This window comes from Anser brachyrhynchus (genome assembly GCF_964034855.1).
Source record: "Anser brachyrhynchus genome assembly, chromosome: 1".
NCBI classification, from domain to species: Eukaryota; Metazoa; Chordata; class Aves; order Anseriformes; family Anatidae; genus Anser; species Anser brachyrhynchus.
Window position 1 is genome coordinate 91,841,495 of NC_137694.1, and position 17,469 is coordinate 91,858,963.

Consider the following 17,469-nt stretch of genomic DNA (forward strand, 5'->3'; position numbering starts at 1 on the left):
CACGCAATCTCCTTGCCAGGCCTTTTCACATCATCCTCCCAGGAGGACAGCCCTAAAACAAGAGCTGACTGCTAACTCCCTATGGAGAGAGGCTTCCTTGCAGTGCCCTATGGCTTTTCTCTCACCCTGCTGCTTCCTTCCCCTGCCGTGCCAGCCAGGCCCGTTCCCTCCTGTCTCTTACTCCTCAAAGCACGTCTACGCTGATCTCACTTTATAACACTTTTTCTCTCTACAGAGGTCACTCCTCACTCCTGAGGAGAGGTTTCCACTCCATGGGGCATCTCTCCTCACGGCGAGAGGTAGGCCTCGCCCTGACAGTGCTCTCCAAATTTTGGTTCCCTGAAAGCAGCACCGCTGTCCTCTCAAGCCTTTGGGCCTGCTTCCCAGCCAGGACCAGCCTGCCTCTCATCTGCCAACAAAACATCTAGCAACAGGACAGAAATGCCATTAAAATGGCTGCCAGGGTACCATCTTGGCATAGTGTTTGCGTGCAAGGCACTACTAAAGATAACAAGCGCCCAGCCCTGTGCTCCCCAAAAAAAGAGATGAACACCCAGCTTCTCGGGACACGGTTAACTTCGCACAGAAAACTAGTGGCATGTAGTGTTTCACACTATTCTGTAGTTGTGCTTTCTGTTACATCATTGACCAAAAAATTAAAATGTGGACAACTTGGAATGACAAGACGGAAGAAAGGGTCGCTTCAAAAGGAAGAATGAGAAGTAATTACATTTTTTGCATTTCTAACATTGCTGCTTTTTGATTAGGATGATTGGTAAGATCACTAAAATATAAAAAAAAAAAACCCTTCCCTTCTATCTTGTACAATGATGGCTACCACTTAATCAACATGACTAATATTAAAGAGCGAAGAGCTGAGAGGGAAGGATTTCTATGTATTTCAAGATTCAATCTTCAGTTCAGTTTGGTGAATACCTGATTTTGCTAATAGCCAGAAGGAATAATGTCTTTTTTAAGGTTAAATATTTATACGGTTCCAGCTCAAGTTTGAGAACTCATTACATGTCTCTCTCCTTAGAGAATGAGAGATCAGAGAGGTCATTACCTAACCGTAATTGGATTTTTGGGGAGAAAAACTACCTAAAATTTTCTACTATGAAGATAAGCTGCAGACAATTAATGAATTAGGGAGTTAAACAAGTGAACAGCTCAAACCCAACAGTTTATCTGCTCACATGCAATCGTATTTTTTCAGGTCAGGACTATGCATGGCCTCATGCAGAAACCAGCGAGGCTGGGTCTCGTTACAGAGCACATGCTGCACTCAGCCTTGTCTGGAATGAAGCAAAGTGACTTCATCTGGGATTTATAAAGTCATCTGAAGTGAATGTATACAGCATTACCAATCATGTTTCATCTGTGCGGTGCCCAGGCCAAATTAAGTTTTGTTTTACTAACGACCAGAAGAAACGGTGATTCATGACTCAAACAGGCTGCGAGTCAAACAAAGGATCCAGTTTTAAGATATTATAACGCAGGGTTGCTTTATTCCAAAACACCCATCCACTCAGCTGAGTGGGACAGAGCTGCACCTCTACAAAACACAGGTACAGCTCTGCCCCGTTTTTGTTCCAGAGATTTAGGTTGGAAATAGGAGACATTTCTTCTCAGAAAGAGCAGTCAGGCATTGGGACGGGTTGCCCAGGGAGGTGGTGGAGTCACCGTCCCTGTGGGTGTTCAAGGAAAGGTTGGACGTGGTGCTTAGGGACATGGTTTAGTGGGTGAGATTGGTGGTAGGGGGATGGTTGGACCAGATGATCTTGGCTGTCTCTTCCAACCCTAATGATTCTATGATCTTCTCACCAGGTGGGCTCTCTCCCCTTCCATCGCTTCAGCCTTGACTGACACCTCCCTTTGGGAGAGGCTGCCATGGTATGCCTGTTGCTCTTGTATTACCAACCAAGACCCTTGAAACGCCTCAGAAATAGATACTGAATTCCTCTGACCAAAAACAAACAGTAATTTTTAAACAAAGTTCTTAAAAATGACCATCTGCCCTTTAAGGCTTCTCTGCACTTCATTGTTTCTTCATTTTTGGTTTCTCAAGCAACATTACAAGCAGTTCCCGGCAGCTCCTGTCCCCTCTCATGTGTCTGACATTTCTCTTCAGAAATTCCTACAGCAGTGTACAGCCACCCATGGAAAATAGATGAAATTCCATTGTGTTCTGGAGACAGGAAAACCTAGACTTTTCCAACCCAAACAAAATCTGGCAAATGAGAGAGGGCTGATGGCTTCAGTGCCTGGAGGCGCAAGTTTCCCACGGTACAGGACACCTGTAACCAAAAATGGGCTGCTCCATTGCCAAGATTTCCTTTTTCCCCAATAATCTTAGGACAGTGAACTTGCTCCTGAGTAAAGCAAGGCTGTTTCTTTTTTTCCCAGACCGTGTTTGTTGATGAAAGAGTCCTGATAGGCTCGCACGGATAGGAAAGTAAACCTCACAAGGCTCTGTAGTCTACCTCCAAAAAATACTGAAGTGTAAATCAGCCTTTCCCCAAGCCCTGAAAGCCTACTGCCAAACCAAAGAAATACATTCACACAAGACACCTGCATAGTTTGATCAAGATGCTATACCCATGGCCTAGGGAATGGGCACATCCTTAAGAGAGACCCCAGACATCTGTGCCAAAAACCGGGGAACTCAGCAAAGCTGTTATCAAAGAGTCCACTTAAACATCCTCTCCATTTCCTCCTCCTCCTCCCCCACAATACAAGATACCAGACCTTAAGCTACAGCTAATTTCCTGCCACCACAGCCCTGAAAAGCTTTTGGTTCCTCACTTTTCATGGTACATGTCCTGCAGTACACCGGTCTCCGTGGTGCAAGCGACCACAAGGTCTGACTACAGGCACAGGGAGGGAGCTTTAGTTCCCAAACCTCACGCTTTGGCACGTTCACCAGCGCTTAAAGTCAAATATCTGTGAATCAGATTTGACAAAGTCCCTTCCTTGTAAGCCTGCAGGTTTCCGATGTGGAAAAAGGAGTGGCAGAGGAAGTCACTCTTACAACTTATCTCTTCCTCTGAGAAATTATCATGCTGGAAATTGGAGAAGGAGCAGAAAAAGGACAATGCAGCAACAACAGAAAACAGCCTGCACAGCTTTATTCCCATAGTAAAGTATTTTTTTGGAATAACTACCCCAAAAATTCCAAAAATTGCACCTAAATACAAGATTTGTACTTTTCCTGTCCTACTGCAGAAGCACGATTCTCTCCTACTTCATAAGGACAAATGTTGTAAATGTCAAATCAATTGCTCTTTCCAGTAGACTGAAACCACGTATTACTTTAATCAGGTCATGAAAACTGACAATTTTAAATACCCATCAAGAAGGAAAACATTCATTACCATGTAAATACTGGTTTGGTGATTACAAGTAGAGATTTTAAAACATTTACATAGGAGATAGACTGCTAAGCGTGTCCAAACGAAAATTTCAGTGCAAATGGTGAAGCTTTACAGCTTCTGCGCCGTAACAGCTCCTCTTACCTGAAATTGAAACTATTAAAGTACACATTTCAGTCAATCTCATCTCAGACCTAGGCAGCTGGTAGGACAAGATATTAAACCACTTACTCAAATGGCATTATTTTAGCAGACATCCTTACCACCTCCTTATTTCGCAGTCACACAAACCACGTTTCATCTGGACTACTTCACTGAGCTAAGCTGAGGTTAGGATTGCTTTTCTAAAAGGCGAGTTCATTGTTTTCTGCCAAACAAAATCCACCAAGAGGTAGAAATGCTTTAGAAGAGATTTCTGTTAAAACAATGAACTCCTTTCTTTGTGCAGAAAAACAGGGCTGGCAGAGGACAAGCCAGCCTCAGGCCACCGTCTTCTTTTCTCTCTTGGTACCTCTCTGGTAGCTACTCCGTTATCCAGCCCTCACCAGTTATCATCTCACACCAGCAGCAAGGAGCTCCCAGAAATTATTCTAACACTTTTTCATTAACTCTTTTCTTACTAAAAAAATGAGCATGCTCACGATTTGCAAACCAACATGTGAAAATTCACACAGACGTGACAAAGAGAAAGCTCTGTTGGTGGCCTGTGACTGCTTTTATCTATCTAATTGTGCAGACTAACAACAAACAAAGCAAACAACAGTTTGTGTATTGGCAAAAGTGCATAAATATGCTCAGTTTTCATTTCTTAATCCCAGGAAATGCAGACTTTCTTGATCTAAAGTTGAGTGAAAAAACAATTATGAATTCCAGCTTGTGCACCGTACAGGAGCAGAAAGACCTTAAAGAAGAGTTCCTTCTTTCCCATCCCACCTGACACAATAAACTTGCCTTTAGGATGCCCCTAGCCCATTCAACAAGAGCTTTGCCATACACAACCGGTAAGTAAGTCCCAGAAAATCTAAGAAGCTAGAAAAACTACTCAGAACAGATCATAAGATGATTATTAATTATTTTTTTTTGGGGGGGGGGGGGGGGAGGTTAAGGGGGAAGAAAGAAATGCGAAGGAGATTCTTGGACATCCTTACCATTTCCCCCTATCCGCCTATTACATTTTCCCACTCTCCCAGGCAACCTTTGCCCACGATCTGCTTCCCTCTGTGCTGACTTCTTTCACTGCCACTTTGTGCCTGTCAGTTCCTTTGTTAATCAGCTGCCTTCAGTGCCCTCTCACTCTGACAGTTTCTGTCTCTTATTTCGTCCGTCCATTTCTCCTCAATTTGTCTCCTTCCTTAGACATTTGCCCCATAGCTCCAAATGTCCCCCCTAGCTCTTTAGCACGTCTTCTCCTTCCAACTCTCAGGGCAGCATGTTATCCGTAGGGACTACAAGCAGAGAAGCCCCCAAACTAAATGCTTCACATCACAAGTCCTTGGCAAACCACATCACGGCAGCGGCAGCCTAAGTGGCTCCAAATCAGCAGGACAGTGCCCAGTGCGGCTCTTGTGCTACCAAACCACGGGCCAGCTTGCCTACACAAGTGCACCACAGCATTTATCAGCGAGCCCCAGGATTTTGTTCCCTTGAGTGAGAAATACAAGGTGCTAGACAAGCAGGCAGAGCATTTAATATAACCAAGGCAGTTAAAGAAAATAGTTCATTGACAATCCCATCCTGCATGCATGAGACTTGGAAAAATAACAGGCCTGGTCACATTTACAGATTTCACTCCTGTACAGAGGTCTGCGGAGGACCTTCTACACGGGAAAACTTCCAGACTCCCTCGGATGTGCCCCAGTGGTCCCAAACAAAACCTGCGTGGCCAGCACCTGCTCTGAGCACCCTGAACAGGGCATCCTCTCACAGCTGTTCAGTTAGTGCCAGGGGAAGCACCGTGTGCTACACTGGCAGTTGCTACACATCACAATTAGCTGTTTGCTTTAATAAATGAAGACGGAGAGAACACGCCACAAGCACGGTGAACGCAGCATTAACTCCTTCATAAGCAATCAGCACTCCCCCCCCCCCCCCCCCACTTTCATTATTACAACTTTTCCTGGGATCTTCAAGTGGTAAAGACAGACCAGACCTTCCCGTCCAAAATCCTTCTGTCCTTTGCATTCAACTCCAACCCCACAGGGGATCTGCAATCTCCATCTGACCCTTCCCCTGCTTCGTGCCTAAAAAAGCACTCCACATCTTTCCTTTATTCCTTCCCAGTAATGCCCAACTGGTATCTCTGCATACTTTCACGAAACCAGTCACTAATGGTATCTGATAAGCACAGATAAAAACTGATTTGGAAAAAATGACTGCCCTTTCCGTCCTGGTTACTGTCGGAGATTTCCATTCCCTCAGTGCGAACGTGGGCACACAAAAGGGTTCATTTAGCATTCGACAGAAGGGAAGGGGAAGAAATTCCCGGTGCGGAAAAGAAACCACTTAAAGCAACCATAAAAAGGTATTAGCGGCTCTGCAAAGGGTAAGGTGTTGCCGTTTGAATACTCCGAAAGTTAATACCTCCTCTGTCACTCTCCTAGCTCGGCCTCTCCCTCCCTTTGCCAGCACAGGTAAGCACTCCTACACGTTCTGCCGATAACTTCTTTTCCTCCCGCATCGCTTCCTCTTGCCGTGGGAGAGCAAGGCTGTCCTGTCCTCCTGCTTGCCATCCCGCTCGGCTCCACCACGCCTTTCCCCCGCCAACGCCTCACCTCTGGGGACCCACCGGGATTTAGGGAAGGAAACAAGCCGAGGAGCTCGGCAGAGAGGAGACCCGGCAAAAGCGGGAGAGAGGGACCGTGCACCCCGAAGATGAAGGGTTCACCCCAAAAACAAGGGGCGCTCCCGGGTGCCCGGGGATGCCGAGGGGCGTCCGGGCAGGCGTGGTGCCGGTGACACGGGGACCAGAGGAGCACTCGGTGCCGCGGGACCATCCCTTAGGGCTTTGTGCGAGCACCGCCCGTCTGCCCACGGGGAGGAAAAATAAAGCCCCGGGCAGCCCCGAGGCGTGGGGAGAAGCCGAGGGACCGCGGGCAGGGCCGGGCACGGCGGCTGCCGCTGCTGCCAACAAAGCGGCACGGACAAAGACCCCGTCCTCCTCCTCCCTCCCTCCCTCCCTCCCTCCCCTCCGCCAGGTACCTCACCCCCAGGGGCAAAGGGAAACGGGATCAAACGGAGCCACCCTCCCCCGGTGCCCCGCAGCCGCTTTGTTCGCCGCCGGAGGACAGCGGGACAAAGCGCCGAGCCCCCCGCACCCCACAGCGGCCGCGGGGCTCCCCTCCCTCCGAGAGCAGCCCGGCAAGGGGGGGCAAAACCCTCTCCCCATCCCCGTCCCGCACTCACCGCCGCTGCCCCCCAGCATCCCCGCCGCTGCGAGCCCCGGCCCGGCCCCGCCGCCGCCTCCCGGAGCCGCCCCCCCTGCGCCGGAGCCAGCGCCGCCCCCCGGCGGGGCTCGGCCGCGGGGCACCCCCGCGGGAGGAATGGTTCGCTCCCCGCAGGCTGGGGGCGCGGGAGCGGGGCGGGCCGAGAGGACCCTGGATGGGGGGGAAAGGCGGCGGGGGAGGGAAAGGGGGAAACAGCGAGGGGGGACATAGGGCGAGGGACGGACGGGGGGACGGACGGACGGGCAGACAGCGGGGCAGGACCCTGCTGCTTGGTCCGCTTGGTCCCCTCGCCCCGCTCCACGCCCGTCCCTCTGGGAGAGGCAGCATGGTGCGAGGGGCAGCGGCCGGCCCCGCGAGCCATAGCTGTGAATCGTGAGGCAATTTCCTGCCCCGCAGATTAGCTGAGTAAACAGGGCGGCTGCTGGCAGGGCGAGGGCCCGCTTTTCTTCGCCTGGGGCTGGGGCTGCGCTCACCTGTGAGGCGAGGCGGCTCCCTGAGCCCCAGCAGCGGAGTCAGGCTGCCCCCCAGGGCTGCTCAGCGCAGCCTGCCCTCGTGCAGCCAGCCCCTACCTGAAAAAATAAACACAATACACCAAAAAAGAACGCAACACACCAAAAACACGTGTGCATGAATATACATACAGCCCCCAAAACAGGCCCATCGAGGCCCCAGCGAAGGACATAGGCTGGTGGTGGCCGTCCCCACGGGTGCTTGGCCCCACTGACTGTCCCCGAGCAGGGAGACATGGCTGGGGAACACAGCCAGGCCCAGCAGGCTGAGCCCAGGGCCACTGCCAGGAGCCGGTGGCCTTACAGACCCAGCAGGGTGTGTTTGCCAAAGCGGCGTGCCTGGCCTGCGCTGTGTTTGTCACACAGGCTGGGGACACCGGCCCAGGTGGCTGCAGAGGTGCTGGAGGCTGCTAAGTGACAGAAGCTGCGAGGCCGACCGCTGGGTTGCGGCTGTCAGCAGGGCAAACAAAAAGACAAAGAGGCCCTGGAGAGGGGTCCCATCCTTCAGGAGACCAGTGGGAGTCAAGTATACAACCAAGCATTGCTCCCTGAGCACACGTAGCACCCTCAGCTTCGTGAGGAAAGCCCCAGCAATGGGAGATGTGAGCCTGTCTGCTGGACAGTGCAGGGGCAGCAAGCTGGAGCACCCCAGATAACCATTTTGTTCAGTGTGGTGTGGCCTTGTCACCCTGCCTTTATCCCTTCTTCCCAGCAAGCAAGAGGGGACTGCAGCACGCACCTACTGTACAGGGGGCCTGGGCAGCTAGCATAGCTCATACAGCACCCCATAGACCTGAAACTCTGCAGAAACCACTAACTGTTCGTGTTCAGGGGCAGTTTGGATCTAGTTCGTGCCTCACATTTTCCAGGGGATATTTTACTTGGCTAAAACCATTAGTTTACCACAGTATATACTTCATAATCACTCCTTAAAATCTGGAATGTATGTAGTAACACCCACAGGCCCAGAGGACATGAAAGAAGAAATGGCCTTGGCTGTCCTGGTATCTACTGTAGTTTACATACAAAACGACAAGCTTTTGAGCTGAGTTATTCTGATAGGCCAGAACCTGGCTGAGCTCTTCTGGGATGTCCGAGAGCTTCATTTATTGCTAGTGTTAAAGTTGGCTCATGTGCTTTGCTCACCAAACAAGAGGTCCATACACTTAAACAAATAAAGCCATGTACACGTAAGGAATGCAAAGTTTAGGATGTGCTCACAGCTGGAAGAAGTGAGAATGACTTTTAACCCTGCCTGCAGTCAGAGCCAAAAGCAGCCTGCCTCCCCTTCATCTCACAGGATCTTTCTTTTGTTATTATGAGTGGGAAAACCGTAAGTAAAAGTCTGCAAAAATCTCTCCCTAGGGAAAATGAAGCTTAACGGTATGGAAAGGAGTAACTTGGCACTTGCAGACAAACCATTCCTCTGAAAAAATTTAGAAATGCCAGTTGAATTGTTCCTGTGCTTAGCTCCTATCCATTAGGTGAGGTGTCAGCAAAGCTGGATGAGGCCAAGCATGCATTTCCCCTCATATTTCTATGGGAAAACATTACCTGAGTCAGTCATCTGTTTCTTGGCATCAAAAGAGAGAAAGAGGAGGAATAAAGCTTGTTTCCAAAGTAAGAAGAGGAACTAAAAAAACAGCCATAGGTGTGGCCATAAGTTAGAATGTCTAACAAGCAAGACTTTGTCAACTTCTAAAAAAATATTCATTTGGACCTTTTATGTTTAGGAAATAGTTAAAAATGATCAAACAAGTAAAACTCCAGAAAGTAAAGATCTGAATATTGTCTGCTGTCCTTGGAACAAAGGCAACAACAGACCTTTTAAGGAAAGTCAGGAAGAAAAAACGATATGGAAACTTGCATGTGAACTGGGAGTCTCAGACTGGTTCAACAGTCCACCTAGCTAGCTTGAACCATCCTTGTGGCAGTTGCGCTGCTACAACACCTGTATTGCATATCATAGAGGCATTCAAAATTCCTCCACACCCCTGAGTATGCAAGCATGCCCAATAAAGGTTTAGTAGTTTCCATGGTAATTCATATAAGTAAAAAATCAAATGTTGGAAAGCTTGCACAAAGTATATTTTAATCAGGAGTGTTGAAAACGGTAATAAAAATACCTCACTGGCATGCTTCTGTAACAGGGAAGGATAAATCTATTCAGCTGGGTCAGAACTGAAGTCACCTGTGAGCAGGCATCCACAATCACCATCTCTCCATTACCTGGTCCCTCAGCATCACCTATTTTATCTGCATCAGGTGTGGCCATGACTGCATTTCTGTCAAATGAGCCAGAGCCCACAGCTGGGAGTTGGTTCAGGCTTTATGTTACCTGCAGGAGGAGACAATACCCAGCCTGACGAAGTCAGTCGAGATAAAGCTGTCCATTGATGACTTTTGGCATAATTACACTTTTTTTTTTTCTCCCCTTTGGTGGCAAAACTGGTCTGGTTTCTTCCCTTTCCTGCCTTAAGTATTCATTTAGGTTCCCAATCTATAGTCTGTGGCCTTCTTGGTTGGGCTGATGCAACTACTGGCGAAAACGCGATCAAGAAAATGATCCAGGTGACAACTTCCTTCCCTGCCCCTCCTTCTCAAAAAGATCCAGCACTTAGTTGCACTAGAGTGCCTAAAAAGCGGAGGAACCACAGCCCAACACAAATCTGAGCTGCTCTGCTGGAGACCAAGCCTACATTTCTTGAACCCACATGACCAATACACCAATGGATTATTGAATTGCAACCTTTCTGAGCAAGCATGTGGCAACAAATGAGGTTGTAATGACTCAGTGCTTTGCAGCATGTAACGAGCATTTTGTACCACTGCCTCAGTAAAGAAACCCAGCTGTTGTTTGCCATTGCAGAATAATACTAACACAGTTGCTTGTAGCTCAAAAAATAATAAAGATTGTCACAACCAGAACTTCTGGTGAAACTTCAAAGCAAGCAGTGATTCTTCTGCTCTAACTCTATCAAAGACATTTTCAGGTGGTGTAACAGGCTGGATCTTAGGTCCTGAAGGAAACTTAATTTTTAAGTCTCATGGGGAATCTCTGCTAAATTAAAAGGCAACCTGGAGCATGACCACATTCATCAGTACCATTCCAGTGGGGGAAAAAAAAAAAAAAAAAAAGAACACACCCAATAGTTACACTTGCCATCCAAGATCAAAATCTAAAAATCTGTTAATCCACCACACAATGCAGAGGTATATCAAACAACAAGAAAAATAAAGCAAGCTGATGTTCAGCCAGTGGTATTCTTGTGACTTGGCCTGAAACTTTCTTCAATTGTCACACAAGAGCTATCAACAAAAACTGCCTCAGGAAAATAAGTTACATGAGTAATCAAATTTCATGCTCCAGGGCACAAGTCAATTGCTGGAAGGGTCAGGAAAGGAATTTCCTCACTCTCTTCCTTTGCACAGTTGTACACAATTAACTAGGTTGTAATTGCAAGGCAAGAAAGTGGTTAGGCTTTGCATTCCTCTGAATCATCAAGTGCTGGCTGCTTTTGCAGCCGAATTCTGAGCTTAAAGGACCAGCCTGGCAAGACTCGTTCTTCACCACACTTTGGTGAGGCATTGCTGGGATTTGCAGTGCAGTTGTGGCGTCTGCTCTTCTTGTCATGCTACCTTTGACGAGTAGGGCTGTTTCAGAACTACCATTGAAGTGGGGACCTGGATAATTCAGGCAGTTAGTTTTCTGTTAATGAGTTGTCACCAAGAAGTGTCTCTACCTGTAAATGGCACAACTCGTAATGACTCATGCAAGTAGTAGCCGTGTTGCAGCCGTAATGACCTGAAGATATAAGCAAAAGATTTGTTGGAAAAGTAAGCACTTTTATTAAAGCAACTATACCATTTGGTGTAATAAAAGATCATGCTATTTCTTATTTAAGTAGCACGTTTTAATAATCCAACGGATTTTTGCTAACACAGGCCAGACATGACTCTCTAAATCGCAAGAGTGCAACCCTAAGCTTGCGCATGGCTGTCTGTCTTTGGAGCTGATTAATTGCTTCCCTTTGCTAGAATCAGCACACATCTGTGAATGAGGGTAGCTTATAACTTAATTATTCAACTCTGATACTGCAGCTAAGTTTTAAAAGTTTTTCTGTACACAAATACATTTTTGATGCACAACAGGCAGTTAGTTCTGCGAGCAAACACACTGCACTTCACACACAGGGTCTACAGGCAGCACCTTCTCAGTGCTCCTTAGGGATATTAAATCAGTAGGCAAATGGTGGACACAAGACGATGTAGTACAAATACAATAGTTAGTGTTTTGTGATTACAATCACAGATTAAGCAACAATTCATTTTGTACTCCATGGTTGGATACAAGGCTATCTATGCCCTGTGGTTGCCCTTTGAGCAAGCAATAAGCTGATGAATATACTCCTATACACACCTTAGTCAGGGCTGTGTGACTTGTCTCTGATGCCAAGCCAGTGAAATTCTCTGTTCCTGCTTGGTCCTTATCTGTCATTATCAAATCTGGATGCACAAAGCTTTTATCTATTTATCTAACACAGTGGGTCATGTGAGTAAGGTAGTACTTTCTTTAGCAGGAAACTAGAAATCTAAAAGCATTTAAGCCAGTTGACCAAGGCTGCACACAAAACCTCAGCTAGAACAAAACAATGAGTGGAAAACCCAAGATACTCCTTTAATTTTATAGTTAATCTATGTAGAGACAGAACTCCATGTTCAAATAAATACTCATTTGGGTCCTTCCTTCTGCAAAAGCATTCTTCCCCCTCAGGTGAAATTGAGTTAATTAGTACAGAGACAGAAGAGGTAGAAGAATGCATTGCTACTAGAAGGGAAGACTGTTGCCAAAACTTACTTCATTCTCTTCCGAGTAATTGGGGCCAGAATTGATGTAGTGGCTTTCATTAAGGAAAAAGCTACACCTAATAAAGTTTAGATAAAATACATCCTTACAACTGACTCATGGGGCTGCCTTTGCTAAGAAGTTTTATATGTGCATTGAGAAGGGTTGTAGAGAGGGTTTTTCTTGGCAGATGGCCTCCAAATGTGAAATTAACTCCCATTAGCAACACAAAGGATGACACAATATCACTACTGCTTTCTTGCACTAATAGGGGCAGAATAAGACGCAGACACATTTCAGCCTTAGTTTTCCATGATTTTTCTCCAAATAGGGACAGGATTAAAAGCAATGTGAAAAATAATAATAATTATAACTATTTTCTCCCCATGTATTTGTTACTCAAAGCAGCTTATGTGCTTAGACAAACAAAATATGCAAAACCCAAAGCTAAACATCCTGGAAAATCACTAATGCCCAATGCAAACTCAGCCTAAACCAGAATAGTAGTCCAGCAACAACCAGGCATCTAACCTCCTGACTGTATGTGTCCCTCTTCAACAAAATGCTAAAAATATAGCAGGGGAGAGGGTTGCAGAGCCAAATGCATTCGGAAAATGCATTCATGTGGCAGAAAGGTGAAGATGGACCAATGATTTTTGGGGGGGTCTGATGCTGCACTTATTTTTAAAACTCATCTCTGCTGTAGAAAACCAGCTCCTATAGCCAGGACAGCTATAACCAAGCATCTTGTTTTAACCAGAGGCTTTATGAGGCAACACCACAGCCAGTGGCATGATGGTAAACCAAAAAATAAATAAAGACACTCGGTTACTCGGAAACTATGAGGAGCTTGGAAAGGCCATTTTACAGGAGTTACACTGTGCAAAGACTGCTGCTTCAGGCGTGTTTCCTTGCCTACCGCTGCTCACCTCACCTCCAAGCGTGGGTCCCTGTCCCGCAGCACCACGCACCAGCAGCCTGTGCTGCCTGTGTGCAGAGCCGTCTCGTGCCCACTCCTCTGCCTGGGTCTGTGCTGCTGCTGCGACCACGACCCCACACACTCCCAATGAAGTTCACACCGCCCGATGTAGGATTAGGCCCACAGGAAGCAATAAAATAAGCTTGCTGATCCCAGAGTATCACAGGAAATTAACATATGACAATCTTTAACACGTTGTTTTAATAAATTATAATTTTGTGCTGTAGCTTCAAGACCACTGTGATATCTGAGATAGGACGCTGGGGGTGGTCTCTCCTCCGTTTCGTAACGCCTTGTTTGCACGTTGCATGTTTTTCCCCTTCTTCTTTATACTACCGAAACCTTAAAGCATTTGCAACAGCATCCCAACGTTTGCGAACAACAGCCATTTGGGTTGCAAGCTCCCAGGTCTATCCTGTAAACTTATCTGAGAAACCTTTTACAACCAAGAAGAGAAACACGCTATCTTAACTATACACTTCACTAACAGGACATAAATTAGGTAACAACATGAAAAAGGGACGCTAAAGCAGCCAGCCAACAAACAGAGAGGAAAGGGTTGATGCTGGATCCTCATTAGGCTTCTAAATAGTTTGTCATTAGCTGGCTTGTAAAACCTCAGAGATTTAATGAGAGAAAAATGTTTCTTTATGCTGAATGCCTCAGATCTCTTCTTTGGCGAGTGAAGTTTTAGGTTCCCCCTCCCCCCTTCGTTTCTCGAGAGGCTGCCAAGTTTTCCGAGAGCTAAAAGCAACAACTTTGTGTGCAACGTTACTTCATGCTTCTGGTATTAATCTAATAGAAGGCTAGATGGGGAGGAGGGGGAAGGAGCAATGAAAACTGGTTTCCTGCCATGCAGTGGGAAATCCATAGAAAATTCACATCTAACACTGATTTTAACAGCTGGATGGCTATGTTGGCTTTTCCCTGCCATAGGAACATGTAACTACGTACTTTTTTGTTATAAAAATGAAACAGGCATCAAGCAAAAGGAAAAATAAAAAGATGATTTGCAGTTGTAAATACCCCAAATAAACCGGCCTCTTCAAATAGGCTAAAAGCATCAACACCTTTTGCAAATCACCTTATATTTTCATTAACATTGCTAAAAAGAGTGTTCACAGAAACTATAGGAGGAAGTCATCTTACTGATAAATACCTCAAAAAACATTTGCACGGGAAGTGCTCCAGCAACCCCTTTAAAAAGTGGGTTTTAAGAATCACGCCATCAGGACATTGAAATAAAACTCTGCAACAGAGATGAAAAATCATAGCAAAAATAGCATATCACAAATAATTGCCATGGAAGTCAGAGAGAACCATCCTGTAGCAACTCAAGGCTATATATAATATACCCCAAATAACTGTTAGTAGCACCTTCCTAAAGGACACAGCATACCAGTTGATAACTCATTATACAATGAGTTAGCCCACATTTGCTGTTAATTTCTTTATTGAGAAGGGCTCACCTATTTATTCTGACAATAATTGCTGGGAGGGTGATGGTCACAAGTGTAGTTCTTTATCCTGATTATATTTAAAATGTTTTTTTTCCTCCTTCCATTCTTTTTGCTCATGCTTTGCTCCACCTGTTTCTCACGCACCATATGGTTCGAATCATGGCATATTGCAGAAGTCAAGATTTTTTGATGCTAATGCAAAGAAAGCTTAATATGGTACACATGCTGAAAAGGAACCCTATTTTGTAGATAAAACAGGGCTGTAGCATGTTCATGCGTGCTACATCTGCTAGGTAGGATCCATACTGCAGGGTCTGATTTCTCCATTTTAGCAAATTATCTTGATTCTAATGCTTTATCTGCCCACTGGTGCGTGAGATCAACAGAGTGAACATGACAGCTGGTTTTTATGTCACTAGCTGCAGCCAGCCGTTATACTGAAAGTGTTAATAACCATTTTCATCGCTCCCAGGCTTGGATTAAGCAAACTGCAAGACTCAAAAGACTCTCAGGGGTAGTGATGGCAGAAAAAAAACAGAAGCTAACACCCAAAATACTGAGTAGAAGCTACACAATATGAGCAGAGAGGCTTCTCTCGGGGCAGATAAGCACAGGGCTGGAACACTTGATAGCTATAGCTTGAAGTACTGATGGGCAGGAGAGAGCAAAAAAAAAAAAGCCTTGAAGAGAAGTGAGAGAATGAGAAAAGTTGCAGTGGATATGACATTAGAAAGAAGTTTAAAAAGACTGAGCTTCCTAGGGGTTAGTGCTACTGAAAAGGCAGAGATGTCTCAGCAGAAAATTGTTTCCAGTTTCTTATTCCGTGTTCATAAAAAAACAGCATTTTGTGCACATTTGTGTAAGTCAACAGGACCATTGCCATCGCTCCCTCTGTACTCCAAAAATTCCAGCTGGTATCAGGTTTTCCTTGTAATGGAAACAAGCTGGCAGAACTTCAAAACCTTGATAACAGCTTATACAAAGAAAGGACAACAATAGCCAGTTATACTTCACTATTAAAATGTTGTTCTCACCTCTTTTTTTTTTTAAAAAAAGAGAAGTTGGATAGAATTTGGCCATGCATAAACTGGTGCCACTCGAACCCAGCAGCAGCTCAGAAAGAGAACGCAAAGATGCAGCTGTATTGGAATTTGGTCAGGGAAGGGTATCTAACAGCTCAACTTTCGTCAAATGTGCCGTGGCCAGGGGATAGCAGCACCATGAAATCCCTGAGCAGCTCAGTTAGACAGCTTTGAAACAACTGAGAAACTGAAATATGAGTTTTGAAAACTATGGTTATATGAACATCTTATTTATTTCTGTATCAGAAGGCACAGAAATCACCCAGCCCCGATAACATTTTCTTAAGAGCACAAACTCTCTGAAGAACCTAGGAAACTGAGGGAAAAATTGTTAAATGAGTGGCAATAACCTTTGCTGGACAAATCCAGTCCAAGCAATTCTCTCTTGGGCTTAATGTTGCATCTTTCCTTTTCTTTTTTTCTTTTTCCTTTTTTTTTTTCTTTCCCTTTTTGACCACAGTAGGATTTTAGGTTCAGTTTAAAAACTACCCTCACTTCCCATGGCCTTTGTACTATGTTAAAGCCATGTGATCTGTGCCATTTCACATAGATTTAAGAATTACGCCGGGGTTTACAAGAGCCAGAAGCTATATAAATGAGACATTTTTACTTCTCTGAAAAAAAAATGTTCCTCTTTTAAAAGTATTACAGTCCCTCATTTTTCCTCCCCTCTTCCTTCTTTTCCTGGCCATATGCAAGTGAAGAAATGGCCTTTGTTAGTTTTTCTGGGCTGGCACGGAGCCCAAAGACCCAGCTGACAAAAACTTCAAGTCAGCAAATGCAAAGGGGGGAACGTCCCTTTCAGAGCCCCCGTTTCACAGCCTCGCTGTCACCGAGCATCTCAGTAGCTCCACACAGCAGAGCCTCGCCGGGCCCTTTGTTACAAGGTGAATCGCTCTTCCTCCGCTCCTCGTGCTGAAGCAATTCGCTCTCCTCACCCACCGCAGGCGCAGCTGCCCAGAGTTTGAGTCCTGAGCTCTGGGGGAAGCTGAGGGGATGGCAATGGCCCGAAATGAAGCTGCTATCAGTGGATTTGAGGGGTGACAACAAAGCTCATCCGGCTCCTGTCTTTCCCACCCACGTTAGGCCTTTAATGTGCCATCACACATTCAGAGCACAGCAGCTTCACAAGGCTGCGTTAGCCTGGACAGTGTATGTCCAGCAAAAGGTCCCTGTTTTGAATACTTGGGTGCTGCTATTAATGCTAGCCCACTACTGGATCACTGAGTTTGTACCAAAATTTCTGACAGAGCAGTCAAGTACTTCACAGAAGCTGGTTCCCAGTGGTCCCTTAGTCAGAAAAAACAGGTGCTGTGAACAGACTTAAGCGTCCCTCTTATTTATTGGTTGGATAAGATGAATTGTGTAATGTTTCCCCCTGAAAGTAATGCAGTAATTCATTTTCTTTTTGAGAAAATCAGGGATTCACCAGGTGGCACGGTGATTGCACTATAGCTTCGCTGCAGAGAGGCGATTCATTCTGCAGTCAGAGCACTTCACAAAATGTAGGAATAAACACTGATTTCTCTCACGCTTTTTTCTTTCCCTAGCCTACACAACAAGCGAACACTGTTCTTTCTGATCCTCCCCTTCCCTCAGCGGTCCTTTGGTATTTACCTCCTCTTATTTTGGATTTCCTGTCTGCACTCCAGGGAAAGGATTTTCCTGTGAGAAACAAATGTCACACTGCTGATTTATTTGGACGTCAACAGACAACATCTATCCTTCATGTGAAGCAATTTCTCATCTACCTGTTACCAGAAGAGTACTAAGATTTTT

At 45.8% G+C, this 17,469-nt stretch overlaps 1 protein-coding gene across 7 annotated transcripts in view; it reads right to left on the reverse strand.

Moving 5' to 3' along the window:
- Positions 1–17,469, reverse strand: part of PHLDB2 (pleckstrin homology like domain family B member 2) — an 80,292-nt gene that overhangs the window by 57,109 nt on the left and 5,714 nt on the right. For 2 of the 7 annotated variants that reach the window (XM_080575748.1, XM_080575742.1), the window contains exon 1: positions 6,774–7,547. The exons of 2 other annotated variants lie outside the window; for them this stretch is intronic. The gene's annotated coding sequence lies outside the window, so the exon portion shown is untranslated. Of the gene's footprint in view, positions 1–5,951; positions 6,520–6,773; positions 7,549–17,469 lie in introns of those variants that run through there. 3 more of the 7 variants (XM_080575745.1, XM_080575747.1, XM_080575744.1) reach the window with 3 other exon arrangements.